Genomic DNA, 15,203 nt, shown 5'->3' on the forward strand with positions numbered 1-15,203 from the left:
CTAAAGCAAATAGTTTTTTTTTTTTATTTTGTAAAATTTATCAAGTAAAAGTGTTGCAATGGGGACAAGACTTGATCAAGTTGGTGCAATGGTGCAGAAATATCAATGATAGTAAAATGATATTGGAACACACATATACTGATAAATTTAAAGACAGTTAACAGGTACAGGTGTCAGAAGGTAGCAGAGGGTTAGTAAAGTATCCTCCAGACTCAGAAGTAATGTTTAGGTTGGTGGACAAATGATCCAAATACTACACAGCTATTCTCCCTGAAGTCTGGAACTTAATCCATAGATTTTTATACAGTAAGGGAAGGTACAGAGGTCATTGTGAGGTCAAAGGGTTTAACATTTAACAGATTTTGTGAAGAGGGACTTGAGGGGGCAGTAGTGGAAGAAACAACGTTACCTCTACTAGTTATCTAAACAACTTTAGGGAAGATCAGAATATGCCTTCCTGCATTCTGTCCAGGCATACATTAACCTCCAAGGGTCCTGGTTCTAGTAGCCCCAAAGGAGGTCATTTCAGGGACACGAACAAGATGGAGGGTCAAAGATGGAGTCAGTGTTGTCATATCTTACAACAGATAATTTTTTTAATCTATCACTGCCTAAAATTTCTAAAAAGAGATTGAAAATAGGAATTGCCTCATAGCCATAAGATAAATGGAATCATACATCCAAAATTTTCCACAAATGACTGTTTTACAAATTATTCCAAAGATTCAAGCAACAGATGCTCCCTTCTTAGTCAAATTCTTCTAGAGAATGGGAGAAAAGAGAAACATTCTCCAAGTTATTTTATAATTTTAGTAGTATATCCTCCCACTAATGTGAGACAGGTGCAATATGTGAAAAGAAAATTATTAACCAGTGTCAGTTGTGAAATCAAATGTAAAAATAAAATTATATTTAAAAATGTTTCTGAATTCAGCAATGTGTAAAAAATGTAGTACTTCACAAGTTCAGTTTTCCTGTAATGCTAAATTTGTTTAAATTTGAAACAGTTCGGGACAGCTGGGTGGCTCAGTTGGCTAAGCATCCAACTCTTGATTTCAGCTCAGGTCATGATCTCATGGTTCATGAGTTCGAGCCCCATGTCAGGCTGGTGCTGACATTGTGGTGCCTGCTTGGGATTGTCTTTCTCTCACTCTCTCTGCCCCTCCACCACTCATGCTTGTGCTTGCTCACTCTCTCTCTCTCAAAAGTAAGCAAAAAAAAAACTTAAAAAATTAAAAAATAGAACAATACATTTATATTGAAGCAGTGAAGCCACATGATCATATCAGTGAACAACTACAAAAAAATCACTTAGTAAATTTCAAAACCCATTATAATAATAGCTTTTTCAAAAAAATAAAAACATAAGATAACTTTCTTAATCTGATAGAGCATAATTATTAAATCTGCAATGAGTATCTTAATGTCTAAACATAAAAAAAACATTGTCCCTTTTATAACCTTGATGCGTGGTATAGCCACTTTTTTCAAAATTTTGTACTTTTGCATTATAGCCATCTAATTAACTTTAAAAATAAATATATATATATATACATATATATATATATATATATATATATGTATATATGTATATCTTGAATAGAAAGGAAAACTGTCACTGTTCATTAAAGATACAATTGTAGGGAAAAAAACAAATTCTCTATATGAATTACTAGAATTAGTAAGACTATTCAGCAAGGTAACTATATTTAAATCACAGCACTAAACAAAAAGTTAACTTTTTAGAAATTTACTGTATATAATGAAAATAAAACATAAGATAACTAGGAACCAAATTATTCAAAGAGGTACAAGACCATTTTTGTTGAAAACTATAATACTTTACTGAAAGATAATGAGGAAAAAAAGAGCTACAACATTTATTCGTGGGTAGGTAGACCCCACATGTTCAGCTCCACTAAATAGATCTATATATTGTATATAATCCTAATCAAAATTCCAATGGATTGTGTGTGTGTGTTTGTGTGTGTGTGTGTGTGTGTATAGGAATAAAGGGTCAAGAAAAGCCAAGATACAGAAAAAGGAAAAATAGTAGGAGTGGAATGGTTTGCCTCAGAGATTTTAAGACTTACTGTGAAACCATAATCTTTCAATTCACATGATATTGGCTGAGGAGTAGAAAGACAGATCAAAAGAACGAATAATCAGCTAGGAAACATACCCTCTGTTGTGTTGAAAATTCACTTATCAAAGTTGGCACTGCAAATAGGTGAGAAAAAGGATGAACCAACCATTCAATAAACCATTCTGGGCTTTTGGTTATCCACAAGGAAATTTATCTTCACCTCACAGTATATATTAAAATCATTTCAAAGAAATTACAGGCCTAAATATGAAATTTTGAATCTCTAGAAGAAATTTACTTTGGTTTTGGAAAGAATTTATTATATATAAAATGAACAGTCATATATTAGAATCGTTACATCAAAAAGTATAACATATGAGGAGAAAATACAAGCCAACAATTCTGAGGATGGATTTTCAACACAACTGATAAAGAATTAATATCAAGACTAAACTTAAAAAGTTCTACATCACTGAGAAATAGACAACACAAAACAATAGAATGAAAAGTACAAGGAGTTATTTCTAAGAAAAAGAAACAGAAATGGACAATAATCATGAGAAGATACTCATCACCACTAACAAATGGTGAAGGGGCACCTGGATGGCTCAGTTGGTTAAGTGTTCAACTTTAGCTCAGGTCATGATCTCATGGTTCGGTTCATGAGTTTGAGAACCGAAACGGATCTCTGCTGTCAGCACAAAGCCCATTCCAAATCCTCTGTCTCCCTCTCTCTTTACCCACCCCCCTCTCTCTCATAAAAATAAACATTAAAAAAAATAAATTAAAAAAAAACACAAATGGAGGAGAAAACAGAAATACATTTTAGCAATCATTAAATTGGAAAAATATATCGTACAATACCAGGGGTTTCTGGTGTATATGTAAATGATATAACAGTATCCCCACAAAACTAGTAAAGTTGGTGATGTGCAAATTTTATGAACCAGAAAATCCCCTCATAAATATAATGTGAACAACAGCATACACATTAAAAAAATAAGAACATAAAGTTAATGGAAAAATATGTGGACTCTGTGAATGGTGTTCTGACATTTTCTACTCAACTGTATTTTAAAAATTCTATTCATGACTCACTGAAGTAATTCTATGCCACTAAAAAGTTGTTATCTGTGGGTTGAGATATATATTCCTAGAGCAACTTTTGCACTGTATAATAGGAAAAGTGAAGAAGAAATTTCACAGAAACATTTTTTCTAATATATAAAGAGTACTGGTCCTGATGCCTACTTGTTAAGGGAGTGAGTAATGATTTGTGGTATATATTCACACAACAAACTATTTTGTAGCAACAAAAACAAATGGACTTTAGTTCACAGAGGTCTTATTGAGCAAATACTACAAATTTAATTTATGTAAAATTAAGCAATACCAGAGAGACAGACAGGCAGACATAGATCATCATAAGTTTGTATGTGTATGTGGAAGGATGTTTGTTTGTTTGTTTGTTTATGTGGAAGAATGTTTAAAATCCAATGAATAAATAACAGATAACCCATGTTAATTGTGTCCTGGGAGATCGAAAGGAATGGGGATGCAATGGTGGAAGGACAAACAGGGTCTTCAGAATTATAGGCAATGTTTGATTCCTTAAACTGGGGTTAGATATGAATTGATTGTTTCATTTTTATTCATTATGTGTTACATATGCATTCTTTTGAATGTAAATAATTATTTAAAATTTAAAAACAGTCTGTACAGAATTCTCATCATTTTTGAAAGTTTTCACTGAAATATGAAGAAGTGTAGAAATATGCCCATAGTTTAACTGTACAAATAATGAATTTTCACCATCTGAAGAACATCTAGATCACAAAACACATCTCTAAAGCCCAATGGTACTTTGTTGTTCACTCTCCCTCCTGGGCACAGCCTCCCCTGCAAAAGGTGACCCTTCCCCTTCTAACAGCATAGACTTGTTTTGTATGATTTTAAGCTTGACGGATTCCACCAAATTACATGTAGGATTATATATTACTGAAAATGGTGTGTGTGTGTGTGTGTGTGTGTGTGTGTGTGTGTGTGTATGTGTGTGTATTATATATTTTAATTTTATGTTCTACCTGTTTTCTGCTTTAATTACTATCTGTACATTGACCTTATATTCATTGACCTTGGTAAATTCACTCATTAATTCTAATACAGCATCTCTAATTTTTTGGATTTTTCACAAACAATCGCATTGTCCACAATTATGATAGTTTTATTTCCTGCTTTTCAGTCCTTCAGTCTTTTCTTCCCTTGCTTTACTGTGCTGGTGTGAACTTTCAGTATAAAGTTGACTAGCAGTAGTGATAGTGGGTATCTAATCTCATTGCCAGTCTCAGAAGGATTTTTTAAAGGCATTTTTACTTTTAATCTTCCATAGTCTCTAGCACATTGAGGAAATTACTCCTTATTCCTAATTTTTATTCCTATTTGTGGTCTATTGGTAGTTCTTTCCATCTTAATATATATTCTATTTTATCAAATTATTTTTCCACAGCTAACAATATGACATAATTTTTTCTCCTTTTTTTCTGTTAATGTAGTAAGATATATTGATTTATTTTTAAATGTTGAATCAACCTTGCATTCCTATAATATGTCCTATTAGCCATTAAGTATTGCTTGATTTGTATACAGTTAGATTCTCTTTGTTATCATTTTATGATTTATGCATCTGTGTTCATGATAGAGATTGGTGTGTACTTTTCTCTTTTAATGTCTTTGTTAGGATTTGAGTTCTTAAAATATGCTATTGCATGTTCCCTTTTATCTTATTCTCTGAAAAATTTTATTTAAGATTATTTTTTTCCTTAAATATTTGGAGGAATTAACCACAAAATCAAATGGGATTGAAGAGATAGTGTGTGTGTGTGTGTGTGTGTGTGTGTGTGTGTGTGTGTGTGTGTAAAGATATATAATAATAGATCAACTGTTTTATTGGATGTAAAAGTTTCAGGTTTATAACTCTTCTACCCTCAGCTTGATGGGTTTTTTTTTGCTTTGTTTTGTTTGTTTTACTAACTTTTCTATTTCATCCCAATTTTTGTCAAATTTATTAGTATTTATAACATCCTCATAATATCTTTTAATATTTTTAAAAATTCTTTAAGTGGATATTGAAGCTTAGTTGGCAGTTGTTTTTTTTTTTTCAGTTTTAAATGCTATTTCATTGATTTCTGCTGTCCATCATTTTTATGAGACATCAACTAAGAGTCTTCTTGCTATACCAGTGAAGGTAATATTTTTTGTCTTTTTTCTCTTCTTAAAAATTTTCCCTTTGTCTCCAGTTTTCAGAGATTTTATCATAATAGTTGATTACACCACTGTCTCACACACTACACATCATCTCTGTGTTGATGCTGACCACAGCAATCGTGGAAGACAGTTTTTGTTTTGCTTTTTTGGCAGCAGTGGGTGTTGTCCAGCATTTTACCTCCTTCCAGTGTTTGGCAAATGTTTCTCTTTGGTGGAAGGATAAGTTCCATCTTTTACTGAATTTAACAAAATCACATACTCACTTTGTTTGCATCCTTTGCAACTAAATTGTGAGCACTTGACTCAGGCTTGAACCATACTAAATGTTTAATAAAGAAGTAGGTAAAGAAGCATAAGCAGCAATAGGTGGCAGTGATAGATGTTGGAGCAACAGACAGTTCCAGAAGCTGCTGTGGTTGTGTTGCTGTGACTACCCAAGCACAGTTCTGGCTTGGGATGTTGTTTCTAGCTGTGGAATTCCTGAACTATAGTTCTCACTGACTCTGTTAGCTTCTCATCATAAGTTTATACTTCATTTTTTGCATAAGTCAGCTAGATTTGTTTTCCGTTAGTTGAAACTAAAACATATCTTGTACTTCATCTCTGACATCTTCTCTCACATCCATAATCAGTCTGTCATCAAATTCTATTTCGGATACATTTTCCAGAAAAATCTTGAATTTTTTCCCCCGCTCATTGCAAAACAGTTAAATCTTTTGCGTGGGCCATTGAGTAATGCTTCCTGACAGAGCCTACAATCCACTCACGTGAAATCCAGCAGTTATTTCTATTTAGATGTCACACTTAAAACCTTCTAATACTTTTACATTGACATTAGGAGAAAATCCATGTCTATGGATTGAAGTTCTTCTAAGATGTAGAATTTACTGACTCCCGAGCTTCACGAACTCTAACCTCTAAAGGACTCACTCTGCTTTAATCATCCTGGCTTTTGTTAGGTCTTTAAATACAATAGGCATCTTCCTGCCTCTTGGCCCAAGGTTCTTTGCACATGATGGTCCACTGCCTGGAGTGTTCTTTCTCTTATTTCGGTATATACCCAACACTGGCTCATATTTTAGGTTATTCTCAAAAACAGTTTCCTCAGGAAAGACTTCTCAAAGTAGATAAAAGCCTTACTGGCTTGATGAAGTCTGCCCTATAATGTCTGTAATCCCAAGATTTAGTGTAGTCACAGACATATAGGAAGTCAATGAACATTAGGTGAATTAATAAATGAGTGAATAGTGAAATACACTATTGTTTTTACAATGTGGGTTCTCCCACAAACATTTTTGGTCAAAACAGTTGCAATGTTTATATCAAATTTATGTACTCCAATCTGGGAAAAGTTTAAAACCTAAGGAAATGTGATTCATCCTGGTCCATGATGAAGAGTATGCTCTGCATTTTAGTAACTAAAATTTATTGACTCCAACCTTGCTGGTGACAACTGTGAAAAAGGAAGAAGCAGAAATATGAGAAGAAACTGTCAACTTGGTTACAAATTTGGATGAATATGTGTTTACTTTTCTAATTTCCTAAAGTCTAAACAGAAAGCTCATCTGATTATCAAAATATCTCTGCATTTCTTTTAAAATTAATTAGGAATTATTACTTATAAACTTGTATTTTCTCCAGTTTTATTGAGTTGTAGTTAACAGCTCAAAATTGGATGTATTTAAAACATACAGCTTGATAATTTCATATACACATACATTTCAAAATATCACGTGCAAGCTTATTAACATATCAGCTATCTTCTTACATAGTTATCTGTTTCTTTCTTTCCTTTTTTGTGGTGAGAACACTCAAGATCTAATCTCTTAGAAAATTTCAAGTGTACAATACAACATTGCTAACTATTGTCACATCATTGTACATTTGATCTTCAGAAAGTATTCATCTTACATAACTGAATCTTTGTAATCCTTAACCTATATCATCCTGTTAACCCCTTCCCCCAATCCCTGGAAACCACCATTATACTCTCTGTTTCTATGAGTTTTACTACTTTCAAGATATTTTTTAAGTTTTTATTTATTATTTGAGAGAGAGAGTGTGAGCAGGGTAGGGTCAGAAAGAGAGTGAGAGAGAGAGAATCCCAAGCAGGCTCCATACTGTCAGCACAGAGCCCAACATGGGGTTTTGTCTCATGAATGTGAGATCATGACCTTAACCAAAATCAAGACTTGGATGCTTAACTGACAGCCACCCACATGCTCTGAGTTTTACTATTTTAGATTACACACATAAGTGAGATTATGTAAATTTATCTTAATCTCTGTCTGCCTTGTCTTTTCTTTCATCAGCTGAGCTTGAAGTGGACTTTCTGACTCATGGAAAATCAACTGTTATATAGCAGGCCCACAGTCAGTTCTCTCCTTTAGAGAGGGTGAAATTCCTTTGGGAAAGAAAGTAGTATCTTAGTCAGATATCCTTGTAAGCATACTAACATAATTGGCAAAAACCAATGGCATTTTCTAATGGGAATCTTTACATATGATATGTTTTTAGCTGGATGAACTTAGTTGCATTGGACTGTTTATGCTTATCAAACCAGGTGTTTATTGAAATGAAGTATAAAAAGTTGAATGTTCTATGATCCAAAAAACACCTGTAAGTAATATGATGCATGAGTTTGTCTTAAATACATGGAAAATATCATCTGAAAACCAAGCTAACTCTTTTAGATTGGTATCGTTTTAGAACATACATTGAAAGTTAATTTTTATACATAAGAGATATTGTCTTGTATTTCTTAATGTGTATCAAGAAATACATTTAAAAAATAAGGAAATAGTGTGTGTGTGTGGGGGGGTTCATGATGGTGGCAGAATAGGAGAATGTAGGAGAATGCAAAAAGAGAACCTTTCCTGAAAGCCCTTGGCTTGGAAGATAAGAGGGGCTGAATTTTATGAGTTGTTGCAACCTGTGAGGCTTAATGCCTAGAGTTTTAAAAGTCCGTGGGCTTGGCTGGGATAAAGCCTGGAGGGCACTGCTCTGTTCCTGGAGAAAAGGCAGGCAAACAACTCCAAGGCTGACAGTGTGGAAACAGTGATCTGAAGAAAGCCAAGGGCACACACTCACTCTTCTTTGAGGGCTTCCCTGAGAGGCAGCATTCACAGAGATGCCTCTCCAGGACAAAGGAGCTGGCAAGTGCCTTTTCTGTTCCCCACCCCTCAGCATAAACACAGAGGCACCTGCAGGGAACAGCATACCACTGACACTGGACACTGCCTAACTTCTTTAAACCAAGCCCCACCCCACTGTGCTCTGGCAGGATTGCCCTTCTCAGTCAAGTTTGTCTCAGTTCCAGTGCAGCAGGCCACTCCCCTAGAAGACCAGCAAAGCTCATGCCCACATCACATCTCCTGATCAGAGAAGTCTGCAGGGCCTCAGTTCTGGTGGAGTTGACGTCAGCTCCCATTTAACAAGCTGACCACTGCATACCTAGTTAAAACCCACCATGTTCAGGACAGGGACCAAACACTGCCCACCGTAGGCAAGGAAACCTTCCATGGATGGCTTTCCTGAAGGATTAACAACCGTAACGCAACGGCAGAGTGCATGCAGTACACACCGGAGACACTCCATGAAGTGCCAGACCCGGGGCTCTACATGGCCTCTTCTTTAAAAGAACATTACTTTCAGGAGCAGAAGACATAACAGGCTTTTCTAGCACACAAAAGTCAGAGACTTAGACAAAATGCCAAGATATAAGAATTTATCCCAAATGGAAGAACTAGTTAAGTATGGTCAAAGATCTAAGCAAAATAGATATAAGTAACATGCCCGGTGGAGAATGTAAACAATCAAAAGGATACTACTCACTGGTCTTGAGAAAAGAACAGGAGACATCAGTGAGACCCTTACTACAGAGATAAAAGGGTTACAAAAGAATCAATCAGAGATGAAGAATGCAGTAAAACAGGATTGGAAACAGGCTTAATGCAATGAATAACAGACTGGAAGAAGCAGAGGAATGAATTATTGGCATAGAAGACAAAATAATGGAAAATAATGAAGCTGAACAAAAGAAAGAAGAATTATGGGATATAATGATAGACTTACGGAACTCAGTGACTGTCAAATGTCGTAACACTCATAGGAGTCCCTGCAGAAGAGAGAAAAATGTCAGAAACTTTATTTCAAGAAATAATAGCAGAAAACATCCCGAATTTGGGGAGGAAACAGACACCCAAATCTAGGAGGCACAGAGAACTCCCATAACAAGCAGGGTAACACCAGACATAATGTAATTAAATTTACAAAATATAATGATAAAGAAAAAAATCTTAAAAGCAAAAAGACAAAAGTAGTCCTTAATTTACAAGGGAAAATCCATAAGGCCAGCTCGAGGTTTTTCAACAGAAACTTGGCAAGCCAGAAATCAGTGGCATGGTATATTTAAAGTGCTGAATGATGAAAACCTTCAGCCATCAATATTCTATCCAGGAATACTATCATTCAGAATAGAAGGGGACAGAAAGACTTTCCCAGATGGAGAAAAACTAAAGGAATTCATGACCGCTAAAACAGTCCTACCAGAAATACTAAAGGGGACTCTGAGTACAAAGGAGAGAGCAAAAGTGCCAAAAATGAGAAAGGATCAAAGAAAATCTCCAGAAACAATGACAAAAGAAGTAATAAAATGGCACTAAATGCATATCTATCAATAATTATTCTGAATGTAAATGGACTAATCCAATCAAAAGACATAGGGTGTCATAATTGATTAAAAAAAACAAGTCCCATATATATGCTGCCTACGAGAGACTCATTTTAGACTTTAAGACACCTGCAGATTGAGAGTGAGAGGATGGAGAAACATTTATCACACAAATGGATGTAAAAAGAAAGCTGGAATAGCAATACTTACATCAAACAAATGAGACTTTAAAACAAATACTGTAAAAAGAGACAAAGAATGGCATTATGTGCTCATAAGTGGGACAATCCAACAAGAAGATATAATTATAAATATTTATGCATCCAACATGGAAGCACTCAAATATATAAAACAATTAATAAAAAACACAAAATAACTAATTGATAATAACACAATAATATTAGGGGACTTTAATATCCCATTTACATCAATGGACAAGTCATCTAAACAGAAAATAAACAAGGAAACAATGTCTTTGAATGACACAGTGGACCAGATGGACTTAACAGATATATTCAGAACATTCTATCCTAAAATAGTAGAATACACAATCTTTTCAAGTGTTCACGAGACATTCTCCAGAATAGATCACATATCAAGTCACAAATCAACAAATATAAAAAGATTGAAGTCATACCATGCATCGTTTCTGACCACAAGGCTATGAAACTAGAAGTCAATCACAAGAAAAAATTTGGAAAGACTATAAATACATGGTGGTTAAACAACATACTACTAGACAATGAATGGGTCAACCAAATCAAAGAAAAATTTAAAAACTACACGGAAACAAATGAAAATGAAAAACAATGGTACAAAACATTTGGGATGCAGCAAAAGCAGTTACAAGATGGAAGTATACAGCAATATAGGCCTACCTCACGAAACAAGAAAAATCTCAAATAACCTAACTTTACACCTAAAAGAGCTAGAAAAAAATTAAAAAATGAAGCCTAAAGCCAGAAGAAGGAAGGAAACAATAAATATTAGAGCAGAAATAAATGATATAGAGACTAAAAAACAGTGCAACAGATCAATGAAACCAGGAGCTGGTTCTTTGGGAAAAAAAAACAAAAAAACAAAAAAACCCAAAACATAAAATTGATAAACCTCTAGCCAGACTAATCAAAAAGAAAAAAGAAAGTACCCAAGTAAAAAAAATTATAAATGAGAAAGGAGAAATAACAAACACCACAGAAATAGAAATTAAGAGAATATTATGAATAACCATATACCAAAAAATTGGGTAACCTGTAAGACAGAGAGCAAATTGAGGGTTGCTGCAGGGGAGGGTATGGGTAGGAGGATAGGTAAAATGGGTGATGGCAATTAAGGAGGACACTTTTGGGGATGAACACTGTGTGTCATGTGTAAGACATGAATCATTGGGTCCTACTCCTGAAGCCAAGACTACACTGTATGCTAAATAACTTGAATATAAATAAAATTTAAAAACATAATTTAAAAAAAAAGAAATGGACTGGCCCAAGAACCAGAGATGGTCTTGCTGCCACCACAGGTCTTTCAGCCACCTGACAATGTCATCTCATTTAGTAGAGAGGCCACCACTCCCTCACAACAACAACTGCAAGGAAGGTGAACAGCCTTTGCCCCTGACAGCTGGCCTCAAAAGTTCCTGGGTAGAACTCCCTATGAAGCAGCAATGGCAATGATAATGGCAATGAGAAAAATAGGGGGCTAGAACATGTACCTTCCTCATCTTCTGTCTGCAGTGGAGACATGGAAAAGGCTCTTTTGCATGCACAACATGAATCAGGACAGAGTAGTTCAAGAGCCAGTTCTCACTGTGACAGCCCTTCCCCACAAGAGGATGGGAAGATTATGTTTGGTGTGCAGATATATGCCAGTAGGGCCCATAACTCTCAGAAGAAGAGGTTGCAGAAGAAGAGAAAGAAGTCGATCCTTTGAAGAAAAGTGTAGACTGGGTGTCCAGCTGGTTCAGTAGACCTGGAAACATTCCACCTAAGGAGTTCCACTTCAGACACCCCAAATGTTCCATTGCTTTAAGCATAAGGAAAAGCGGGGCCATGAAGAAAGGGGGTATTTTCTCCACAGAATTTCTTGAAAGTGTTCATTCCATCTTTCTTCCTCTCTCATGTTTTGGCTTTGGGGCTACACATCTATATCGGAAAGCGACTGAGCACACCTTCTGCCAGCACCTACTGAAGGAAAGAGAAACCCCTGGAAAAGCGTGTGACCTGTGAAGTGGTGTATTGTCACAGTAGTTTATTTGAACTTGTTACCATTGTAAGCATGACCCCACCTACCACCCTATTTTTGCATATCCAAGTTCCAGCAACTCTCAAATCCAGTATTTTATTCAAACTCTGTAGAAACATTTTACTCACCTCATTCCCTTTTGGCCTGTAAGACATTTTAGAATTTCCTAACAGAATTTACTGTTATTTAAAAATTCCTAACAGAATTTACTGTTATAAAAACATTTTTAAAAAGAAAAGGGCTTCTTTTCCACAAATGTCACCGGCAGATTATAATTTTGTCAACAATGCTCTCATCTGATTTTAGTGCCACTAGACTTAGACCTGCATCATTTGTGGTATAAATTTTACTCTTGCAAGATAACTATCATCTCTCTCTTCAAATGAAATCAGGTTGATGTGACAGCTTAGTTGTTTTATTTTTTTTCAAGACAAAGGCAAGCTTCAATAAGCTTGAATTTATAGTTATTAAAAAAGAAAAAAAAATCAACCAAGACACAAGGAAAAAATATCCTGGGCAATAATTTTAAACAAACAACAACAACAAAAAAACATGGACAAATTCCTAGAAACATATAAACTACCAAAACAGTGACAGAAGAAATAGAAAACTAGAACAGACCAATAACCAGCAAAGAAATTAAATCAGTAATCAAAACTCCCAACAACCAAAAGTCCAGAGCCAAATGTCTTCACAGCAAAATTCTACCAAATATTTAAAGAAAATTTATTAACTATTCTTCTAAAACTATTCCAAAAAATAGAAAAGGAAGTAAAACTTCCAAATTTATTCTATGAAGCCAGTGTCATCCTACTACCAAAACTAGACAAAAATTCTACTAAAAAAGAGAACTACAAGCCAATATCCCTGATGAACGTAGATGCACAAAATTTTAAGTTTTACTAGCAAACTAAATCCAACAATACTTTAAAAAAATTCACCACGATCAAGTGGGATTTATTCCTAGTTTGCAAGGGTAGTTCAACATTCGCAATTGAATTAACACGACATACCAGATTAATAAAAGCAAGGGTGGGGTGCCTGGGTGTCTCAGTTGGTTAAGTGTCTGACTCTTGAACTCAGCTCAGGTCTTGATCTCAGGGTTGTGAGTTGTGCTCGACACTGGGTGTGAAGCCTACTTAAAAAAATATAAGGATAAGAACCATATGATCATTTCAATAGATGCAGGAAAGTATTTGACAATAAGAACATCCATTCATGATAAAAATCCTCAACAAGGTGGGTTCATAGGAAACATACCTCAACATAATAAAGACCACATGTGAAAACCCACAGCTAATATGCTCAATAGGGAAAGCCTGAGATCTTTTTCTTTATGGTGAGGAACAAGATAGGGTTGTGTCTACTCTTACCACCATTATTTAACATAGTACTGGATGTCCTAGCTGCAGCAATCAGACAGAAAAAAATGGATGATAGATAGATAGATAGATAGATAGATAGATAGATGATAGATAGAATCCAAATCAGCAAGGAAGAAGTAAAATTTTCACTATTTGCAGATGACATGGTACTCTATATAGAAAACCTGAAAGATTCCATAAAAAAAAAACCTGCCATAATTGATAAATTCAGTACTGTTGTAGGACACAAAATCAACAAACAAAAATCTGTTGCATTTCTACACACCAATAATGAAGCAGCAGAAATAAAAATTAAAATATCAATCCTGTTTACAGTTGCACCAAAAACAATAAGACACCTAGGAATAAACCTAACCAAAGAAGTAACTTTTACTATGAAAACTATTAAATGCTAATGAAAGAAATTGAAGATGACAGACAGAAATGGAATAACATTCCATGTTCATGGATCAAAAAAGTAAATATTATTAAATTGTCTATGCTGCCTAAAGCAATCTACACATTTAATACAGTCCATTTCAAAATACCACCTGCATTTGTCATTGAGCTAGAACAAGCAATCCTAAAATTTGTATGGAAACACAAAAGACCCCAAATAGCAAAAGCAACGTTGAAAAAGAAAAGCAAAGCTGGAGGCATCACAATTCCAGATTTCAAGATATATTATAAAGCTGTAGTGATCAAGACAGTATGGTGCTGGCACAAAATACAGAACAGAAAAGAAACAGAAAAGAAAATCCAGAAGTGAACCTACCACTATGTAAGAAAGAACATCCAATGGGAAAAACACAGTCTCTTCAACAAATAGTGTTAGAGAAAGTGGACAGCAACATGCAAAATAAAGAAACTGGACTTCTTTCTTACACCGTACACACACACACACGCACACACACACACACACACATACACACACACACACACACACACACACAATCAAAATGGATGAAAGACCTAAATGTGAGATCTGAAACCATAAAATCTTAGAGGAGAACACAGGCAGTAAACTCTTTGATATCAGCCATAGCAACTTCTTTCTAGATTGTCTTTTGAGGGAAGGGAAACAAAAGCAAAAATAAACTACTGGGACTTGATTAAAGAAAAATCTGCACAGTGAAAATTCCTAGAAGACAGCCTATGGAATGGGAGAAGATGTTTGCAAATGATATAAAGGGTTAGTATCCAAAGTATATAAAGAACTTATAAAAGTCAACACCCCAAAAAAGAACAATCCAGTTAAAAAATGGATAAAAGACAAAAAATGGGCAGAAGACATGAATACACATTTTTCCAAAGAAGACATACAGATGGTGAGCAGACACATGAAAAGATGCTCAACATCTGTGATCATCAGGGAAATACAAAATAAAATTATAATAAGATGTCACTTCACACGTGTCAGAATGGCTAAAATCAACAACACAAGAAACAACAGGTGTTGGTGAGGATGTGGCAAAGGGGAACTCTCTTGCACTGTTGGTTGGAATGCAAACCAGTGCACTGTGGCAAACAACATGGAGTTTCCTCAAAAAGCTAAAAATAGAACTACCCTACAATC

General features: G+C 35.0%; 1 protein-coding gene and 1 pseudogene across 1 annotated transcript in view; both read left to right on the top strand.

Annotated features, from left to right (window-relative positions):
* Positions 1-15,203, top strand: part of GALNTL6 (polypeptide N-acetylgalactosaminyltransferase like 6) — a 1,217,468-nt gene that overhangs the window by 165,137 nt on the left and 1,037,128 nt on the right. The gene's annotated exons all lie outside the window — the stretch shown is intronic.
* On the top strand, positions 11,561-12,209 carry LOC124520892 (BCL2/adenovirus E1B 19 kDa protein-interacting protein 3-like; annotated as a pseudogene).

This window comes from Lynx rufus, unplaced genomic scaffold (assembly GCF_022079265.1).
Source record: "Lynx rufus isolate CCGP_SWC_20201006 ecotype Redwood Valley unplaced genomic scaffold, mLynRuf1.p SCAF_3, whole genome shotgun sequence".
NCBI classification, from domain to species: domain Eukaryota; kingdom Metazoa; phylum Chordata; class Mammalia; order Carnivora; family Felidae; genus Lynx; species Lynx rufus.